Consider the following 22,808-nt stretch of genomic DNA (forward strand, 5'->3'; position numbering starts at 1 on the left):
GGGCGGAAGGAGACGCGGTAGGCACCGTGACGGAAGATATTCACAATGAAGTGGGCAGTATCCTCCTGGTGGCGGAAGTACATGATGTTGCCCCACTGAAGACCGTAGGTGCATACCCCCATTCTCCCAGGCAGTGGACACCCTCCATGTCTTATGCTTGGGGCTCTCCTCGGGCACAAAAGCGTGGCCGGGTTCGTACCGTGCAAACGCCTTGGCGAAGGCGTCCGGGAGCCTCAGCTTTGTCCAACTTGGAGCTTAGAAGAACACCAGGAACTTGTGGGCTGGCGGCAGGTTCATGGTCGACACATTCCACAAACGCTTCACCGGTGGCTTCTCCTCTGGTGCGGCACTAAAGGGGCCGCCTGGAAGCCCTTCGAGCCGGAGGGAACACCGGTAGCACATCGGCCTCAACGCCCGAGCGAGAAGCTGAGGCACCTCCGTTGGGCACCCGCGAGGCTGACGCTGCAGCCTCCTGCAATAGAGGGAAAAGACCCCTTTGTTTCCCTACTTTGGAAGTGTTGGAGATATGCCCAAGATGCAATAATAAAAGTGTTTATTGTTATATCTTAGTGCTCATGATAAATGTTTACATCCCATGCTATAATTTCATTAACCAGAAACATTAATACTTGTGTGTTTTGTAAACATAAAAGAGTCCCTAGTAAGCCTCTTGTTAAACTAGCTTGTTGAATAATAGATGATCATGGTTTCATGATCATGAACATTGGATTTTATTAATAACAAGATCATATCATTAGGTGAATGATGTGTTGGACATACACCCATAGTAAGCGTAGCATACGATCAAGTCATTAAGTTTGTTATGCTTCAAGCTTTAAGATACATAGTAACATAATCCTTCGACCATGAGATCATGTTAATCACCTACAATGGATGGATGCTTTGATGACATCAAACACTACTTCGTAAATGGGTGGTTATAAAGGTGGCATGAAGTGTTCAGAAAGTATGGTTGAAGAACGTGGATCAATAGTGGGATTTGTCCATCCAAATGATGGATAGATATACTCTGGGCCCTCTCGGTGGAATGTCATCCAACAAGCTTGCAAGCATGTGACTGGATCACAAGGGATGTCATATCACGGTATGAGTAAAGAGTACTTATCGGTAACGAGGTTGAACTAGGTATAGAGATACCGACGATCAAACTTCGGATAAGTAAAATATCGCGCGACAAAGGGAATCGATATCGTATGTAAATGGTTCATTCAATCACGAAGTCATCGTTGAATATGTGGGAGCCATTATGTATCTCCAGATCCCACTATTTGTTATTGATCTGAGAAGTGTCTCAATCATGTCTGCATAGTTCACGAACCGTAGGGTGACACACTTAAGGTTCGATGTCGTTTTAAGTAGATATGTAATATGGAATGGAGTTTGAATATTTTTAGGAGTCTCGGATGGGATCCAGGACATCACGAGGAGTTCCGGAATGATCCGGAGAATAATATTTATATATGGGAAGTCACATTCCAAATTTGGGAATGGTCCGGTGCATTTATGGAAGGTTGTAGAAGATTCTAGAATCATCCGGAATAAATCACTATGGCAGGTAGAGTCCCGGAGGGACTCCACTATCCCTAGCCAACCCACCAAGTCGTAAGTTGGAGTCCATGGTGGACTCCACCTTGTTGGCCAGCCATAGAAAAAGGAAAGGGATAAATCCCTTTCCATCTAGGTTTCCAATTTTGGTAAGTTTGGGAATTGGACTCCAAAGTGGTTTTCAGGGGAACCCTAGGTTTTCCACCTATATATAGAGGATGAGAGGGAGGGGGATGAACACACCAAGCCAGCCGCACCACCGAGGGAACCCAAGGCCGGCGCCCCAAGTGCCCCCTCTCCCAAACCCTAGCTACACCCTCCTCCTATTTCTCCTGCGGTGCTTACGGCGAAGCCCTGCCGGAGATCTCCACCACCACCTTCACCACGCCGTCGTGCTGGCGGGATTCCAAGGAGGATCTAGTACATCTGCTGCCCGCTGGAACGGTGAGAAGGACGTCATCATCAACACCGCACGCGTGACCAAGTGTGGAGGTGTTGCCCGATTGTGGCACCGTCAAGATCTTCTACACGCTTTTGAAAGCGGCAAGTGATCGACTACATCAACCACGAGATTTATCTCGTTAATGGTTAGCGATCTTCGAGGGTATGTTGATCTTCACCTCGTTGCTACCATCTACTAGATTAGATCTTGGCTTGTTATTTGTTCTTGCGGTAGGAATTTTTTTGTTTTTTATGCTACGAATCCCTACTGTGGTATCAGAGTCATGTCTATGCATAGATTGGTTGCACGAGTAGAACACAATTGAATGGATCGTAGCGAACAAGAGGGGGGTGAATGGATGCTACGTCAAGTTTTAGTCTTTTTCAATTTTAGCGGTGCGGAAGGTAAAGGTGAATCCTTTAGTGGTGTCGATGTTCCTACAATGATCCTAGACAAGTGCAACAAGCAAAGGAACAAACAAGATAGTAAGAGTAAGGAGCGGGACAACCAGATGGCACGGAGACGAGGCGAGGTTTGTTTCCCACGGTTCCTCTCACAAAAGAGAGTACATCTGCGTTGAGGAGGTGGTAGCCTCACACAAGAGGCTAGGCGGCCACACCACGAAGGAAGGCCTCACCTTCTTCCTCGATAGAGCTCCACAAAGGGGCTCCCCCTTCTCCACTATGACACCGGTCGAGGCGGTGATTCCTTCACAAGGTTGGGGCGAGCTCCACACCACACGGAGGCTCCCAACAACCTATGGAGCTAGCACAACACCAAGCTAGCCTCCATAGGTGCACTTTCTCCAAGATCCCACCATAGGAACCCTAACACCAAGATCCACTAAGGAGTAGCAAGTATTGGTGAAATCTCTCTTGGTAGAACTATACATCGGGGTCTCCTCCACCACTCCTCAAAATTTGGGCAAGATTGGTTGGATGGTTGGGGAGATCCTCAAGGTTTAAGCTCAGCAACAATGGAGGAGAGAGAGAGAGAGGAGAGATAAAAACGAGTTGGGGAAGAAGGGCCCTTTATAGGCCCTCCCAAATCCAACCGTTATGTCCAGTTTTTGCCTAAGAGGTACTACCGCTTTGGGTAAGCGGTACTACCGCTCTGAGTTCGAAATCCCACAGATCTTGTCCACGTGGACACAGAGCGGTACTACCGCTCGCGGTACCGCTCGAGGTACCGCAATGGGGTCCAAACCTTACTGGACTCAAAGCGGTACCACAGCGGTACCGAAGCGGTACTGCCGTAACTAGTTACGGTACTTGAGCGGTACCATGGGCGGTACTACCGCTTGCAAGCGGTACTACCACTCCAGGTACCGCAAAGGTACCGTAACTCGTACTGTGGGTCAAAACGAGCGCAGAACTTCAGAGCGGTACTTGGGGCGGTACCAGTAGGGGTAGCGGTACTACCGCTATTGGTACCAGTAGTACCGGCCTGACAAAAACTATTTTTCTCCCCTTTTCCTCTCCAACCATGTCACCTCGCGATACACACACAAAACCAGAAAACCTATAAACTACGCTTCAGTCCTCTGATCTTGACGTGTCCGGCGAGGTCACCATGCACTTGCAAATCTAACAATGATACTCAAAGCACACGGTGAGAATCTTCAAGTGTGGTCATCAAACACACAAAACCCGGGGTTTAGACTTTGCTCTTTCAATCTCCCCCTTTTTGGTGTTTGATGACAACACAAGACTTGGCAATGGTATATGATATTATGATGAGATATATAGATATGCAAGAGCTCGACGGAGCTCCCCCTAAACATGTGCATATTTTGAATATGTATTTGAATACAAATGCACATGTCTTAGAGGCATAACTCCCCCTAGATTTTGCAAACAAAGCACATATACAACAAGGATACTTGACATGTTCAAATAGCATATGCACAATATGGAGGCAACACAAGATCATGCAAGGAGATTTGGGTGAAGTTATCATACCATAGCCTTGAGAATACCCAAACTCATCGTAAGATGCCTCCATGGAGTTTATGTAGCCACAAGAAAAGATAAGCAACGAGGACCAAGGACCAAAAGGCTACAATCAACGAAAGTCCCCATGCAAAAACCCATCCGAATAGGAACTTCTCCCCCTTTGGCATCGGAACACCAAAAAGGAGGGTAAGGAAACTATAAGGATGGTAAGAGAGAACATGTAACCAAGCTTGCAAAAAACAAAAAGGAAAACAAAGCTTGAATGAGGTTCTCCAAAAACATGAAGAAAAAGATAGCAAAGAAGAAGGAAAAAAAGAAAGTCACAAACAAACACGAAGAACCGAAAAACTCCTCAAGGAGGAGGTTGGTGGCCGAAGCCACCGTGTAAGAGTGTAGTAGTGTGAGGTCACGTAGATGTATCTAGGACTCATGACTACAACTCAACATGAAGCTCATTAGTCACCTGACTGACAAATAGCATATCTTTTGGATTTCTTTATGCATTATGGGCGGAGGGATAGCTCAATAAGTTTAAACCGCACTCCCCCTATGTTCATGTGTGCCTTTCATCTAGATATATAGTTTAGGAGTGGTATGTGCGCATGACGGTCAAGCAAAGTTCGATGGATGTTGGCGTGCAGTTGACGTGGGAGTTAGAAATCTCTGTGGTGTAATTTTCCTTCACTTCCCCGGCAACGGCACCAGAAATTTAGCTTGTTGACGCGTAAAGCACACGCCCGTTGGGAACCCCAAATGGAAGGTGTGATGCATACATCAGCAAGTTTCCCTTAGTAAGAAACCAAGGTTTATCGAACCAGTAGGAGTCAAGGAGCACGTGAAGGTTGTTGGTGACGGAGTGTAGTGCGACGCAACACCAGGGATTCCGGCGCCAACGTGGAACCTGCACAACACAATCCAAATACTTTTCCCCAACTTAACAGTGAGGTTGTCAATCTCACCAGCTTGCTGTAACAAAGGATTAGATGTATAGTGTGGAAGATGATGTTTGTTTGCGAAGAACAGTAAAGAACAATGTTTGCAGTAGATTGTATTCGATGTAAAAGAATGGACCGGGGTCCATAGTTCACTAGTGGTGTCTCTCCAATAAGAAATAGCATGTTGGGTGAACAAATTACAGTTGGGCAATTAACAAATAAAGAGGGCATAACAATGCACATACATATCATGATGAGTAGTGTGAAATTCAATTGGGCATTACGGCAAAGTACATAGACCGCTATCCAGCATGCATCTATGCCTAAAAAGTCCACCTTCAGGTTAGCATCCGCACCCCTTCCAGTATTAAGTTGCAAACAACAGACAATTGCATTAAGTCTGGTGCGTAATGTAATCAACACAAATATCCTTAGACAAAGCATTGATGTTTTATCCCCAGTGGCAACAGCACATCCACAACCTTAGAACTTTCTGTCACTGTCCCAGATTAAATGGAGGCATGAACCCACTATCGAGTAAAAATACTCCCTCTTGGAGTTACAAGTATCAACTTGGCCAGAGCCTCTACTAGCAACGGAGAGCATGCAAGATCATAAACAGCACATATATGATAGATTGATAATCAACATAACATAGTATTCCATATTCATCGGATCCCAACAAACACAACATGTAGCATTACAAATAGATGATCTTGATCATGTTAGGCAGCTCACAAGATCTAACATGATAGCACATGAGGAGAAGACAACCATCTAGCTACTGCTATGGACCCATAGTCCAGGGGTGAACTACTCACACATCAATCCGGAGGCGATCATGGCGATGAAGAGTCCTCCGGGAGATGATTCCCCTCTCCGGTAGGGTGCCGGAGGCGATCTCCTGAATCCCCCGAGATGGGATTGGCGGCGGCGGCATCTATGGAAGGTTTTCCGTATCGTGGCTCTCGGTACTGGGGTATTCGCGACGAAGGCTTTAAGTAGGCGGAAGGTTAGGGTTGGAGGCGGCGCGAGGGCCCCACACGCTAGGGCGGCGCGGGGCCCACCCTGGCCGCGTGGCCCTAGCGTGGCGGTGCCTAGTCGCCCCACTTCGTAATCCTTTTGGTCTTCTGGAAGCTTCGTGGAAAAATAAGACCCTGGGCGTTGATTTCGTCCAATTCCGAGAATATTTCCTTTGTAGGATTTCTGAAACCAAAAACAGCAGAAAACAGCAACTGGCTATTCGGCATCTTGTCAATAGGTTAGTGCCGGAAAATGCATAAATATGACATAAAGTGTGTATAAAACATGTGAGTATCATCATAGAAGTAGCAAGGAACATAAGAAATTATAGATACATTTGAGACGTATCAAGCATCCCCAAGCTTAGTTCCTACTCGCCCTCGAGTAGGTAAACGATAACAAAGATAATTTCTGAAGTGACATGCTATCATAATCTTGATCAATACTATTGTAAAGCATATGAGATGAATGCAGCGATTCGAAGCAATGGTAAAGACAATGAGTAAACAACTGAATCATATAGCAAAGACTTTTCATGAATAGTACTTTCAAGACAAGCATCAATAAGACTTGCATAGGAGTTAACTCATAAAGCAATAGATTCTTAGTAGAAAGTTTTGAAGCAACACAAAGGAAGATATAAGTTTCAGCGGTTGCTTTCAACTTCAACATGTTTATCTCATGGATAATTGTCAACACAAAGTAATATGATGAATGCAAATAAGCAAGTATGTAAGAATCAATGCACAGTTAACACAAGTGTTTGCTTCTAAGATAGAAAGAAGTAGGTAAAATGACTCAACATAAAAGTAGAAGAATGGCCCTTCGAAGAGGGAAGCATGGATTACTATTTTTGTGCTAGAGCTTTTATTTTGAAAGCATAGACACAATTTTGTCAACGGTAGTAATAAAGCATATGTGTTATGTATAAGATATCCTATAAGTTGCAAGCCTCATGCATAGATTACCAATAGTGCCCGCACCTTGTCCTAATTAGCTTGGATTTACATGGATTATCATTGCATAACATATATTTTAACCAAGTGTCACAAAGGGGTACCTCTATGCCGCCTGTACAAAGGTCTAAGGAGAAAGCTCGCATTAGATTTCTCGCTTTTGATTATTCTCAACTTAGACATCCATACCGGGACAACATAGACAACAGATAATGGACTCCTCTTTAATGCATAAACATTCAACAACAGATAATATTCTCATAAGAGATTGAGGATTGTTGTCCAAACTGAAACTTCCACCATGGATCATGGCTTTAGTTAGCGGCCCAATGTTCTTCTCTAACAATATGCATACTCAAACCATTTGATCATGATAAATCACCCTTACTTCATACAAGACGAACATGCATAGCAACTGACATGATATTCAACAAAGGTGAAATAGTTGATGGCGTCCCCAGGAACATGGTTACCGCTCAACAAGCAACTTATAAGAAATAAGATACATAAGTACATATTCAATACCACAATAGTTTTTAAGCTATTTTTCCCATGAGCTATATATTGCAAAGACAAAGAATGGAATTTTAAAGGTAGCACTCAAGTAATTTACTTTGGAATGGCAGAGAAATACCATGTAGTAGGTATGTATGGTGGACACAAATGGCATAGTTTTTAGCTCAAGGATTTTGGATGCACGAGAAGTATTCCCTCTCAATACAAGGCTTAGGCTAGCAAGGTTATTTGAAGCAAACACAAGTATGAACCGGTACAGTAAAACTTAAATAAGAACATATTGCAAGCATTATAAGACTCTACACTGTCTTCCTTGTTGTTCAAACCCTCACCAGAAAATATCTAGACTTTAGAGAGACCAATCATGCAAACCAAATGTCAACAAGCTCTACAGTATTTCTTCATTAATAGGTGCAAAGTACATGATGCAAGAGCTTAAACATGATCTATATGAGCACAACAATTTCCAAGTATCAAATTATTCAAGACATTATACCAATTACCACATGTAGCATTTTCTGTTTCCAACCATATAACAATTAACGAAGCAGTTTCAACCTTCGCCATGAACATTAAGAATAAAGCTAAGAACATATGTGTTCATATGCAACAGCGGAGCGTGTCTCTCTCCCACACAAAGAATGCTAGGATCCGATTTTATTCAAACAAACAAAAACAAGAACATAAAGACGCTCCAAGTAAAGCACATAAGATGTGACGGAATAAAAATATAGTTTCAGTAGAGGTGACCTGATAATTTGTCGATGAAGAAGGGGATGCCTTGGGCATCCCCAAGCTTAGATGCTTGAGTCTTCTTGAAATATGCAGGGATGAACCACGGGGGCATCCCCAAGATTAGAGTTTTCACTCTTCTTGATCCTATTGTATCATCCTCCTCTCTTGATCCTTGAAAACTTCCTCCACACCAAACTCAAAACAAACTCATTAGAGGGTTAGTGCATAATCAAAATTCACATGTTCAGAGGTGACATAATCATTCTTAACACTTCTGGACATTGCACAAAGCTACTGAATGTTAATGGAACAAAGAAATCCATCAAACATAGCAAAAGAGGCAATGCGAAATAAAAGGCAGAATCTGTCAAAACAGAACAGTCTGTAAAGACGAATTTTTCTGGGGCACTAAACTTGCTCAGATGAAAATGCTCAAATTTAATGAAAGTTGCGTACATATCTGAGGATCACACACGTAAATTGGCAGATTTTTCTGAGTTACCTACAGAGAATACTACTCAAATTCGTGACAGCAAGAAATCTATTTCTGCGCAGTAATCCAAATCTAGTATCATCTTTACTATCAAAGACTTTACTTGGAACAACAATGCAATAAAATAAATATAAGGAGAGGTTTCTACAGTAGTAACAACTTCCAAGAATCAAATATAAAACAAAAGTGCAGAAGTAAAATAATGGGTTGTCTCCCATAAGCGCTTTTCTTTCACGCCTTTCAGCTAGACGCAGAAAGTGTGTATCAAGTATTATCAAGAGATGAAGCATCAACATCATAATTTTTTCTAATAATAAAATCAAAAGGTAACTTCATTCTCTTTCTAGGGAAGTGTTCCATACCTTTCTTGAGAGGAAATTGATATTTAATATTACCTTCCTTCATATCAATAATAGCACCAACAGTTCGAAGAAAAGGTCTTCCCAAAATAATGGGACAAGATGCATTGCATTCAATATCCAAGACAACAAAATCAACGGGGATAAGGTTATTATTAACCGTAATGAGAACATTATCAATCCTCCCCAAAGATTTCTTTGTAGAATTATCAGCAAGATTAACATCCAAATAACAATTTTTCAATAGTGGCAAGTTAAGCATATTATAGATTTTCTTAGGCATAACGGAAATACTTGCACCAAGATCACATAAAGCATTACAATCAAAATCATTGACCTTCATCTTAATGATGGGCTCCCAACCATCTTCCAACTTCCTAGGAATAGAAGTTTCAAGTTTTAGTTTCTCTTCTCTAGCTTTTATGAGAGCATTTGTAATATGTTTTGTAAAGGACAAATTTATAGCACTAGCATTGGGACTTCTAGCAAGTTTTTGTAAGAACTTTATAACTTCAGAGATGTGACAATCATCAAAATATAAACCATTATGATCTAAAGCAATGGGATCATTGTCCCCAATATTTTGAAAAATTTCAGCAGTTTTATCACAAGCAATTTCAGCAGTTTTAGCAGTTTCGGGCAGTTTTGCACGCTTTGCATTAGGAGTAGAAACATTGCCAACACCAATTATTTTACCATTGATAGTAGGAGGTGTAGCAACATGTGAAGCATTATCATTACTAGTGGTGGTAATAGTCCAAACTTTAGCTATATTATTCTCTTTAGCATTTTCTTCTTTTTCCCACCTAGCACGCATTTCAGCCATCAATCTAATATTTTCATTAATTCGAACTTGGATGGCGTTTGCTGTAGCAAATGACTTAATATCTTTAGTTTCATTAGGCATAACTTTCAATTTTAAAAGATCAACATCAGCAACAAGACTATCAACCTTAGAAGCAAGAATATCAATTTTACCAAGTTTTTCTTCAACAGATTTGTTAAAAGCAGTTTGTGTACTAATAAATTATTTAAGCATGGCTTCAAGACCAGGGGGACACTTCTATTATTGTTGTAAGAATTACCATAATAATTTCCATAACCATTACTATTATTAGAAGGATATGTCCTATAGTTGTTACCAGAATTATTCCTATAAGCATTGTTGTTGAAATAATTATTTTTAATGAAGTTCACATCAACATGCTCTTCTTGAGCAACCAATGAAGCTAAAGGAACATTATTAGGATCAACATTAGATCTACCATTCACAAGCATAGACATAATAGCATCAATCTTATCACTCAAGGAAGAGGTTTCTTCAACAGAATTTACCTTCTTACCTTGTGGAGCTCTTTCCGTGTGCCATTCAGAGTAATTAATCATCATATCATCAAGAATCTTTGTTGCGGAGCCTAGAGTGATGGACATAAAAGTACCTCCAGCAGCTGAATCCAATAGGTTCCGCGAAGAAAAATTCAATCCTGCATAAAAGGTTTGGATGATCATCCAAGTAGTCAGTCCATGGGTAGGGCAATTCTTCACCAAAGATTTCATTCTTTCCCATGCTTGAGCAACATGCTCATTATCCAATTGCTTAAAATTCATTATGCTACTTCTCAAAAATATAATTTTAGCAGGAGGATAATATCTACCAATGAAAGCATCCTTACATTTAGTCCATGAATCAATACTATTCTTAGGCAAAGATAGCAACCAATCTTTAGCTCTTCCTCTTAAGGAGAAAGGAAACAATTTTAATTTTATAATGTCACCATCTACATCCTTATACTTTTGCATTTCACAAAGTTCAACAAAATTATTAAGATGGGCAGCAGCATCATCAGAACTAACACCAGAAAATTGCTCTCTCATAACAAGATTCAGTAAAGCAGGTTTAATTTCAAAGAATTATGCTGTAGTAGCAGGTGGAGCAATAGGTGTGCATAAGAAATCATTATTATTTGTCCTAGTGAAGTCACACAACTTAGTATTTTCAGGAGTACCCATTTTAGCAATAGTAAATAGGGATTTCTATTTTCGTGCCCCTGGTTCCTTAGTTGTGCTCAGTTTTCCCCAGCCTCTTAACTTTTCCTCAGTTTTCTCCTCCCTCTAGTTTGAAACCCCTCGGACGGGAGGGTTGCCGTCAGGTCAGAGGCCTTACCGTTACCGTTCTGACGGGTGGGGCTGCACAGATCGAGGTGGGGCTGCACAGAGGGCAGTTCCTCTCTGACCGTCTCGTGCTGACGGGTAGCCATCCATTTGTCGCTGACGCGTGGGCCGTTTTATTTCCTGATTGTATACGCGGTGCTGCCAATGACAAATGGGGCCGCTCTATAGGGCTGCCGCAGCCAATGACCAGTGGGGTCGTCTATTTTTCAAGAAAATACATATATAACCGCTCTGTGTGGCTGCCGCAGCCAATGACCAGTGGGGTCGTCTATTTTTCAGGAAAAGACATATATTACCGCTCTGTGGGGCTGCCGCAGCCAATGACCAGTGGGGTCTTCTATTTATTTAGAGAAAATTATATATTCCCGCTCTGTGGGGCCTCCGCAGCCAATGACCGCTGGGGTCATCTATTTATTTAGAGAATATCATATAGAGCCGCTCTGTGGGGCCGCCTCAGCCAATGGCAGGTGACTATTTTCGCAGCTTAATCTAAAGTGAATCTTATGCTAAACATGGTGCTTCCCGACGGTGACCTAGCAGTGGCGGCGAGCATAGCCGTTCTGACCATGCCGATATCGGCATCGTTTGGAGGCTGTGGTGCTCGAATCATGGTGGAAATTGCGATATAATTTTTTAAATGCATAATATATAGCTAGATCTCTAAATCGATGCATATGAAGCTACACATATATTCTTGGTCATAATTCCCTTATCTAAAGGGGATGGATACATGGCTTCACGTCGTCGTCGCTTTCATCGTCAGTATCTTCGTCGTCCGAGTAGTAGTACATGTAATATTAATAGAGTCCATTTATTGCCTAATTCTTTCATGAAAAAATTTAGGTCGAATTTTCATGCAAGATAGTGTCTGGTATTATGCACTGGCAGATCAGATGCAAGTGCAACCTGCAGGGTGGTAATTTTTGTTTTATTTGCAAAATAGCAAATTTTCACCATATGTGTTGGCACCATGGTTATTAGTTATTAGCTCCGCCACTGATATTATGCAATAGTAACATAGTCTGGAAACGAAATGGAGGGCGAAATACATGTAGCCCCCATAATTAATCACATGCATCATATATGTGGGAACGCGGACGTACCTTCTTGACCAAAAGGATCTTCATAGACGACGATGAAGAACTCCTCTATGATCAATGGCAGTGTTGACGGTGGTGGTGGCAATGATGATAATCCACGTGGAAGCCATGGCAATGGATCAAGTGTATGTGAACGAAGAAGAGAGAGGCAGAACCTATTGACACAAGGGATGGCCGTTGTGGGTGTTTATAAGGGAGAGATGACCGTTGTAGGGGTTTACACAATAAATTAAGGAGGAGGTGACCGTTGTGGCCTTGTGGGGGTTTACACAATAAATTAAGGCTAGTCATAGTGCATAGTATCATATTGTTGTATCATGCATATGGTATTTGCCTCCCATGATACTATCACTATAGTGGGTGGTATTATAGGGTAATATCATAATCTTCTAAATTTATTGTTTTGTAGAATCTCAATACAAAATGTGTGTACAAGATCTATTTAGATACTAGCACTATGGCCAGCCTAAGGAGGACATGATCGTTGTGGGGGTAGTCATCTAGGTTTTGTGTTTAGTCAAACTTCCCTTTAAACTTTGACCACATATATAGGAAAAGGTAGTAGCATTTATGACACTAATTTAGTATCCCGAGATCCCTTCAAATGGTAATTCATGATAGTTTATCATTTTGCCATAATGGCTACAAGAAATGGGTGATTGTTCATCATTTTACCGTGAAAAGAAATGCCTAAAAGAAATGGTAATTCATGATAGTTTATCATTTTACCGTAATGGCTACAAGAAATGGGTGATTGTTCATCATTTTACCGTGGAAAGTAATGGCTACAATAAATTGGTGATGGTGTATCATTTTTTTGCGTGAAAAGTAATGGCTACAACAAATGGGTGATGGTGTATCAGTTTTTGCGTGAAAAGTACAAATCGGTGATGGTTTATCATTTTTTGCGTGAAAAATAATACCTAAAAGAGTTTATAATTTTTCTCGTGAAAAATAATGCAGAAAACCAAACTTTAGCGTACTGGGTAACCGCCCTTTAGCATACATAGAGGGTGGAAGCTAACCGCCGACAAAGAGAGAGAGAGAGGATGGTGGCCCCGACTAGAGAGAGATAGGGGTTATCCTGCCCGTTAAATCATACAATCAACGGTCGGCGGGCACGATCCGCGTGACATGGGCTAGACCAATTAGGGCAATGTTGGGCGTCTGTGAGAATTTGTGAAGGGAGAGGGCAAAACTGAGTAGTATCAAGAAACCAAGGGCAAGTGAGTAGTAAACAGACTAAGGAATTCAAATATGAGATTTAAAAAATGAAAAATGCATGTTTTGTACAATGAAACCCATCTTGGCCTACCTCAAACTATTTGCAATACAAATATACATGAGTGTGAAAATTATGGCCTCATTCAGACAAAGTATGTTTTGGGGAAAGCTGTTTTGGGTAGGGCTTATTGTGGAAAACCATGCACCTTCATAGCTACTAGGTGATTTGAGAAGTGACAATTTGTGGTAAAACTTGATTTATCTACGATTTATCTATGATTTGAGAAGTGGCAACTTGTGGTAAAGAATCCATGAGTAAGTGCCACTCTTTTTCGTAATTTTTTGCACATTAAATAACTCATTTAACTGGTTAATCCCATTTGTTGACTCTCTGTTGACCAGCCACTTGAGGGTAAAACTGAGTATATTGCACTAGCCAGTATTAGCACCCAAGGGGAAAACTGAGCACACAAAAAATGCTAGTATATGACTCGAGGGTATACCTGAGTATATCTAAATTTCCAAGGTTAGACTCGAGGACGTGTTGCCGTGCAGAAGTGGAAGACGTGCCATTGTTGACGCGTGTCGCGGTGCAAACGTGCACTAGTGGGCGCAGGTCGCATTTAGGACGCGTAAGCCCCTCTCTCCCTCCCTCTGCACACAGTACGTCTCATTCTCGCTCACGCACGAAACCACGCCTCTCACGTCCCATCAACTTCTCCAAATCGAAGGAAAAACCCCAACCGCCGTACGAGCCCTGCCGGCGATGGAGAAGAAGAATGCGCCGGCGGCCATCGCCCCCGAGCCCGTCGCCTCCGAGCCCATCGCATCCGAGCCCGTCGCCGCCAAGCCCGTCGCATCTGAGCCCGTCGCATCCGAGCCCGTCGCCGCCGAGCTCGTCGCCTCCGAGCCCGTCGCCGCCGAGCCCGTCGCCTCAGAGCCCGTCTCCACCGAGCCCGTCGCCTCCGAGGTCGGCGCATCCAAGCACGGCGCCTCCGTGAGCTGGGCCTCTCTCGTGGGTGACGGACCACTTCACAAGATCGGCGAATGCTTACTGGCGAATGAGGAGTACGTGGACGCCTACTCTGCTATGAGGCAAGTCTGTAGAAATTGGCGCTCAGGTTTACCTGAGCCCGACGTGCACCTGCACGAATGGATCATGGTAGACCACGCCCTTCCACGCGCCGCTGAGTTCACCTTCCTCCAACTCGGCACATCCCGCTACGTCACCATAGATCTATCGGAAGTTCGTGCAAGGTTCAAATTCCTCCAAATTCCTCCATATCTATAGGGTTAATATATTCTTATTTTCAATCTTAGTGTTGAATGTTATCTTCATCAATATATTTTAGATACTACTTCATCGGCTTTTGCCGTGGTGTCATCGTGCTTGCCCAGAAGAACCCGCCGCACAAGATACGGCTTCTGAACCCACTCACAAAGGCATCGAACACTATGTTTGAGGCGCAGATGCCATCTGTTTTTGTGAATTCAGTCGCTGTGATCAAATCCTCGACTATGGTCTTAGTTTGCTCACATTACCCGAACGAAATTAGTTGGGTCGATGAGAGCACTCCAACTAAGGATATATATGAAGATTGGGGAGATGGTAGTTTTTCGATGGAGAACCATAGTTTGCGTTGCATTACCCCGTTCAATGGTGAACTGTATGCAATAGCTGTGGATAATTTTGAGTCCGGGAGAATAGTGTGCACCAATGTACAGTTGCAGCAGCGCGCGAGCACTGTCAAGATGGAGACACTAATATCATTTCCACAACTTGGAAATGACAAGTTCTATCTTGTGAAGTCGGATGGTGATCTGCTGCTTGTGTTGTTGGACAACATGCTTTTGGAGGACCAACCATTGGTGTACCGTGTGGACACTCAGAGCCGCTCTCTCCATCCGGTCAGTAGCATTGGCAGTCATGCCTTCTTCGTGCATTATATCCGGTGTATCTCCATCGACACCACAGTGCACCCGACACTTCTACCTGGCTGCATCTACTATGCCAATTTGGGTTATATCAGAGAGTACATTCATGATACAAAGGCCTGGGATGAGTGGCCACGATATGTGAATAGAATGGGAAACTACGGTCTGAGAAATGAACACAGGCCATACCGTCTGGAGGATGTATTGGCCGCATACTGCAGACGGAAGGAGTTGAATGAATATTTCCTTGGGATAATGCACGGATGGGACGACGAAGAAATATATGAGCAATGAGGAATCTTCTAGCTGGCCATACATTGCGTGCGTCTTGCATTTTTTTCATCTTAGTTTGTCGTGAACATTAACAATGTTATTGGCTGCTTTTGGCTGTTGTATGCAGTTTATGTATTATACGTTTTCTGATTATGCTGCTGTGAATTTATCATATACTAGCTTCTAGATTTGCTGCCATATTGGGCAAAAAACGAGGGTCAAAAGGCAGAAATAGAGAAGCTTCTCTAGATTTGATACTAATTTGGTGAAAAAGACAGCGAGAGAAAGAGGGGAAAAGGTGCTCTTAAAAGGGAAAATGCCAATTTGGGCCGAGAGAGACAAAACTGAGCTCCTGCTCATGTGCAACCAAACGCTATCTCGTCCTGTCCCACGCAGTCCCTTTCTACCAGCTCCACGCGACGAGGGCCCACACGACGCGGCCCCACACGTCAGCACAGCACGGAACGGTCAACTTAACGGGAATCCTGCCGTCTGAGCTGCTTCTGCGGGTTTCAAACAAGGACTTGGGGAAAACTGAGGAAAAACTAAGGAGCTGGGGAAAACTAAGCACAACTAAGGAACTGAGGGCACGAAAATAGAAATCCCTAGTAAATAAAGCAAACTAGATAAAGTAAATGCAAATAACTAATTTTTTGTGTTTTTAATATGGTGAACGCAAACAAGATAGTAAATAAAGTAAAGCAAGTAACTAATTTTTTTGTATTTTTGATATAATGAGAAAACAAAGCAATAAATAAATTAAAGTAAAGCAAGACAAAAACAAAGTAAAGAGATTGAAAATGAGAGACTCCCCTTGCAGCGTGTCTTGATCTCCCTGACAACGGCGCCAGAAATTTATTTGCTGGCGTGCAGTTGACATGGGACTTAGAAATCTCTGTGGTGTAATTTTCCTTCACTTCCCCGGCAACGGCGCCAGAAATTTAGGTTGTTGACGCGTAAAGCACACGCCCGTTGGGAACCCCAAGTGGAAGGTGTGATGCGTACAGCAGCAAGTTTCCCTCAGTACGAAACCAAGGTTTATCGAACCAGTAGGAGTCAAGGAGCACGTGAAGGTTGTTGGTGACGGAGTGTAGTGCGGCGCAACACTAGGGATTCCGGCGCCAACGTGGAACCTGCACAACACAAAGGTTTATCGAACCAGTAGGAGTCAAGGAGCACGTGAAGGTTGTTGGTGACGGAGTGTAGTGCGGCGCAACACTAGGGATTCCGGCGCCAACGTGGAACCTGCACAACACAATCCAAATACTTTGCCCCAACTTAACAGTGAGGTTGTCAATCTCACCGGCTTGTTGTAACAAAGGATTAGATGTATAGTGTGGAAGATAATGTTTGTTTGCGAAGAACAGTAAAGAACAATGTTTGCAGTAGATTGTATTCGATGTAAAAGAATGGACCGGGGTCCACAGTTCACTAGTGGTGTATCTCCAATAAGAAATAGCATGTTGGGTTAACAAATTACAGTTGGGCAATTGACAAATAAAGAGGGCATACCAATGCACATACATATCATGATGAGTAGTGTGAAATTCAATTGGGCATTACGACAAAGTACATAGACCGCTATCCAGCATGCATCTATGCCTAAAAAGTCCACCTTCAGGTTAGCATCCGCACCCCTTCCAGTATTAAGTTGCAAACAACAGACAATTGCATTAAGTATGGTGCGCAATGTAATCAGCACAAATATCCTTAGACAAAGCATTGATGTTTTATCCCTAGTGGCAACAGCACATCCACAACCTTAGAACTTTCTATCACTGTCCCAGATTAAATGGAGGCATGAACCCACTATCGAGCATAAATACTCCCTCTTGGAGTTACAAGTATCAACTTGGCCATAGCCTCTACTAGAAACGGAGAGCATGCAAGATCATAAACAACACATATATGATAGATTGATAATCAACATAACATAGTATTCCATATTCATCGGATCCCAACAAACACAACATGTAGCATTACAAATAGATGATCTTTATCATGTTAGGCAGCTCACAAGATCTAACATGATAGCACATGAGGAGAAGACAACCATCTAGCTACTGCTATGGACCCATAGTCCAGGGGTGAACTACTCACACATCAATCTGGAGGCGATCATGGCGATGAAGAGTCCTCCGGGAGATGATTCCCCTCTCCGGCAGGGTGCCGGAGGCGATCTCCTGAATCCCCCGAGATGGGATTGGCGGCGGCGGCGTATCTGGAAGGTTTTCCGTATCGTGGCTCTCGGTACTGGGGTATTCGCGACGAAGGCTTTAAGTAGGTGGAAGGGTAGGGTTGGAGGCGTCACGAGGGCCCCACACGCTAGGGCGGCGTGGGGCCCACCCTGGTCGCGCGGCCCTAGTGTGGCGGCGCCTCGTCGCCCCACTTCGTAATCCTTTCGGTCTTCTGGAAGCTTCGTGGAAAAATAAGACCCTGGGCGTTGATTTCGTCCAATTCCGAGAATATTTCCTTTGTAGGATTTCTGAAACCAAAAACAGTGAAAACAAGAATCGGCTCTTCGGCATCTTGTCAATAGGTTAGTGCCGGAAAATGCATAAATATGACATAAAGTGTGTATAAAACATGTGAGTATCATCATAAAAGTAGCATGGAACATAAGAAATTATAGATACGTTTGAGACGTATCAATGGATCAATGATATTTAGCTCATGCCTCAACTCAATGAAACGCTTCTCATCCAAGGGCTTCGTGAAGATGTCCGCCAATTGCTCCTTGGTACCAATGAAGGATAGTACAATATCTCCGCGAGCAATGTGATCCCGGATGAAGTGGTTCCTTATCTCAATGTGCTTCGTCTTGCCATGAAGAACCGGATTATATTGTAGGCGATCTTGATTGCGCTCTCATTGTCACATAAAAGAGGCACCTTGCTATACTCGAGTCCATAATCCCACAAGGTTTGCCTCTCCACAAGATTTGAGCACAACTACTTGCCGCGGCAACATACTCGGCTTCCGCGGTGGAGACAGAGACACAATTTTGCTTCTCCGAGGACCAACACACCAAGGATCTTCCAAGAAAGTGACAAGCTCCGGATGTAGAGTTCCTATCAACCTTGTCGCCCGCCCAATCGGAGTCGGTGAAACCAACCAAAGCAATGTCCGTGTCCCTTGGGTACCATAGTCTGAAGTGTGGGGTATCAACTAAATATCGAAAGATCCTTTTGACCGCCACAATGTGGCTTTCCTTCGGGCTTGCTTGAAACCGTGCACACATACCAACGCTTAACATTATATCCGGGTGAGAGGCACAAAGGTAAAGAAGCGAACCTATCATCGAACGGTAGAGCTTGGGATCCACCGCCTTGTCGATCTCGTCAAGGGAGAGTTGACACTTGAGATGCATCGGTGTTCCAATGCCTTTGGCGTCCTTCATATCGAAGCGCTTGAGCATGTCTTGGAGGTACTTTGCTTGATTGATGAAGATGCCTTGTCGCATTTTCTTGATCTCGAACCCAAGGAAGTACTTGAGTTCACCCATCATTGACATCTCAAACCTATTTGTCATCAACATAGCAAACTCATCATTGAATTTTGTGTTAGTCGAGCCAAATATGATGTCATCTACATAGAGTTGGCATACGAAAAGCTCCCCATTGACTTTCTTAGTAAAAAGAGTGGGATCGATTTTCCCCACTTCGAAACCACGGTCTACAAGCAACTCCTTTAGATGCTCATACCAAGCTCTAGGAGCTTGCCATATAGGGCCTTTTTGAGCTTGAAGACATGGTCCAGGAAATGGGGGTCCTCGAATCCCGGGGGTTGCTTCACATATACCTCCTCATGTAAAGGACCATTAAGAAAAGCACTCTTGACATCCATTTGTTGCAACTTGAAGCCATGATGAGAGGCAAAGGCCAAAAGGATACAGATGGACTCAAGCCTTGCAACGTGTGCAAAGGTTTCACCAAAATCCACGCCTTCAACTTGAGAATAGCCTTGTGCCACCAATCTTGCTTTGTTGCGGATGATGATGCCATGTTCAACTTGCTTGTTCTTGAAGACCCATTTGGTGTCGATAACATTGCGGCAATGATCGGGTCGCTTCATGAGAGTCCACACATCATTCCTCTTGAAGTTGTTGAGTTCCTCTTGCATTGGAATCAACCAATCGGGATCTTCAAGCGCATCATTAACTTTGAGTGGTTCCACCATAGAGACAAAGGCGTGGTGCTCACAAAAGTTTGCTAGTTGCCTCCGGGTGGTTACTTTGCTCTTTAGATCACCAATGACATTACACAAAGAATGGGACTTGAGGCGCAAGTGTCTTGTAGTAGGATCTTCACGGCGAGTGTCGGCTAAAGGAGTAGATTCTTGTGGGTCCTCTTGGCTTTCATCACGGTTTAGGTCCTCGCCTTGACCATCATTGTTGTTGAATGGTGCATCATCATCATCATGAGAGCCGGATGACTTGGGGGTACTAGGAATGGGATTGTCCATAAAGATCATCCCCGAGCCATTCAGAGAAGAACTTGAAGCTTGGCCTTGGTCACTTGATGGTGGTTGTTGTGGTAGATGAGCTTGCGGAAGATGTTGTTCTTGAGCTTGTTGTGGTGAGCTTGTACTTGATTGGTGTTGTAGATGTTGAGGTTGAACTTGAGGTTCTTTGAGAGGTTGGCATGCACTTGTAGGATCAACGGAAGAAGTTTGGCCTTGTGGTGTAGATGGCTCCACTTGGATGTAACTTGGTCCTTCCCCGATACTCATAGAAGGTAGCTCTTGAGGTCGGCAGATGCCAACACCCATCCTTCCTATGGCATCCGAGGGAATTGCATCTCCTTTCTCACAAGAAGCACTTTGCTCCTCCAAAGATCTATCATCTTCATCGAATGTCACATCACAAGATTCTACAACTCACCCATTTGACTTGCTGAAGACTCTATAGGTGTGACAATTCGTAGCATAGCCAACGAAAATTCCTTTTTGAGCTCTTGAATCAAACTTGGATAGACGTGTGTCTTTGACAAGCACATAGCATTTGCATCCAAAGACCTTGAAATATGACACATTTGGCTTGTTGCCAGTGAGAATCTCATATGGTGTCTTCTCAAGACCTTTGCGAAAGTAGAGACGATTAGTAGCGTGGCATGCGGTAGAGATAGCTTCCGCCCAAAAATTGTAGTTAGACTTGTATTCCATCATCATGGTTCGAGCGGCTTCGATCAAGGTTCGGTTCTTCCTTTCGGCGACCCCATTTTGTTGGGGAGTATATGGCGAGGAGTATTGATGTTGGATTCCTTCTTTGCCGAGGAAGTCATCCAAGGTGTAGTTCTTGAACTCCGTTCCATTGTCGCTCCTTATTGCGAGGATCTTGGTGTCGTACTTGCGTTGAACTTGATTGGCAAACTCCATCATGGTCCGTTGAGTCTCACTCTTGTACTTGAAGAAGAATACCCAACAATAGCATGAATAGTCATCAACAATGACGATGCAATACTTCTTTCCTCCAAGACTTTCATGAGACGGAGGACCGAAGAGATCAACGTGTAGGAGCTCCAAGCATCTTGTGGTAGTGATGATTGTCTTGGCCTTGTGAGGAGCTCCATGCATTTCTTGTACGCAAGCCCTACAAACACGATCTTTGCAAAAGGAGACATCTTCTTTTAGTCCGAGAATGTGGCCACCCTTGTGGAGACTTTGCAAAGTCCTCATGTTGACATGGGCTAGTCGGTGATGCCATAACCAACCCTTGTCACCTTTGGCGAATAGGCAAAGAGCGGAAAATGTTGTCTTTCCGGAGAAATCGACAACATACAATCCATTCTCTACATATCCAACAAAAGCTACATGGAGTGTCTTGCTTCATAAGAGGACCACCATATGTTCATCAAAGAAAGTACATAGTCCCATACGAGAAAATTGATGAACGGAGAGTAAATTGTAACCAAGGGTCTCGACAAGGAGGACATTCACAAGTGAGATGTCGGGTCTCGGGTGTTACCACCACCTTGCCAAGACCCAATACCTTAGAGCATGTGTTGTCGCCATATGAAACGGTAGAGTGAGAAGGCTCGAGGTCAACAACAATATTCTTGCTTCCGGTCATATGACTTGTGGCTCCACTATCAACCACCCATTTAGCGCCACCGGAAGCATAGTCCTACAAGGAATCAAGTCTTGGATTTAGGTAACCATTTTTCAATGGTTCCTATCATGTTACTAACAAGGGGTTTGGGAACCCAAATAGTCCAATCAACATTGTCCTCTTGAGGACCAATAAAGCGAGCACGAATATGTCCATAGTAATCAACAAAAAGAACATGAGAGGGATTGTTAGAGCCGGCGAAACCCTTCGAGGCGGAGTTGGATACTCCATCCCTTCTTGAGCTAGCTTCGCTTTCCTCATGGTTGATCTCCATGTTCTCCTTGTTCTTCTTCTTCTTGGTCCTCCTATTCCTCTTCCTCTTTGGCTTGGTAGCCACTCCTCCTTCATTACAAGAGCCCTCTTTGGCTCCATCTTTGGCTTCAATGACTCCTTCCAAGTACTTGGCTTGAACTTGGAGTCTATCAATTTTTTCCTTCAAACGATTGACTTCATCTTCATGCTCTGGGTGAGGGTGAGTGATATCAAACACTTGGACTTCCTTTGCCTTGTTCACCCGGAAGTGTTCCATCAAAGCTTCTTCTTGGAGAGAGTTCATCTTCATGAGTAGACGCTTGTCATTCTCCATCTTGGCAATGTCACTTTCATGGGTGCAACACGCACGGTCCTTGCTCAAAGGAAAGTACTCCTTCAAGGCTTCCTCTTGCATGGAATTGACCTCCATGAGCTTGGCTTCGTTCCTCTTCAAGGCGGCTATCTCCTCCTCATGATCACAACAAGTGGCCTTTTCATTGCTCATGCGGAGGCATTCCATCAAAGACTCTTCTTGCATGCTACTCAAACTCAATAGCTTGGCCTTGGTGGTCTCAAGAGTGGCACTTTCTTCTTCATGGTTGCAACATGAGGTCTTCTCCTTGCACAAGCTGTAATACTCATCCAAGGCTTCTTCTTGAAGAGCATTGACCTCCAAGAGAAGAGCATTGTGCTTTCTCAAGGAAGCCACTTGATCCACAAGCTCGTCATGGCAACAGATGGGGTCTTCCTCATCTTTCTCCTT

This window comes from Lolium perenne, chromosome 7 (assembly GCF_019359855.2).
Source record: "Lolium perenne isolate Kyuss_39 chromosome 7, Kyuss_2.0, whole genome shotgun sequence".
NCBI lineage: Eukaryota > Viridiplantae > Streptophyta > Magnoliopsida > Poales > Poaceae > Lolium > Lolium perenne.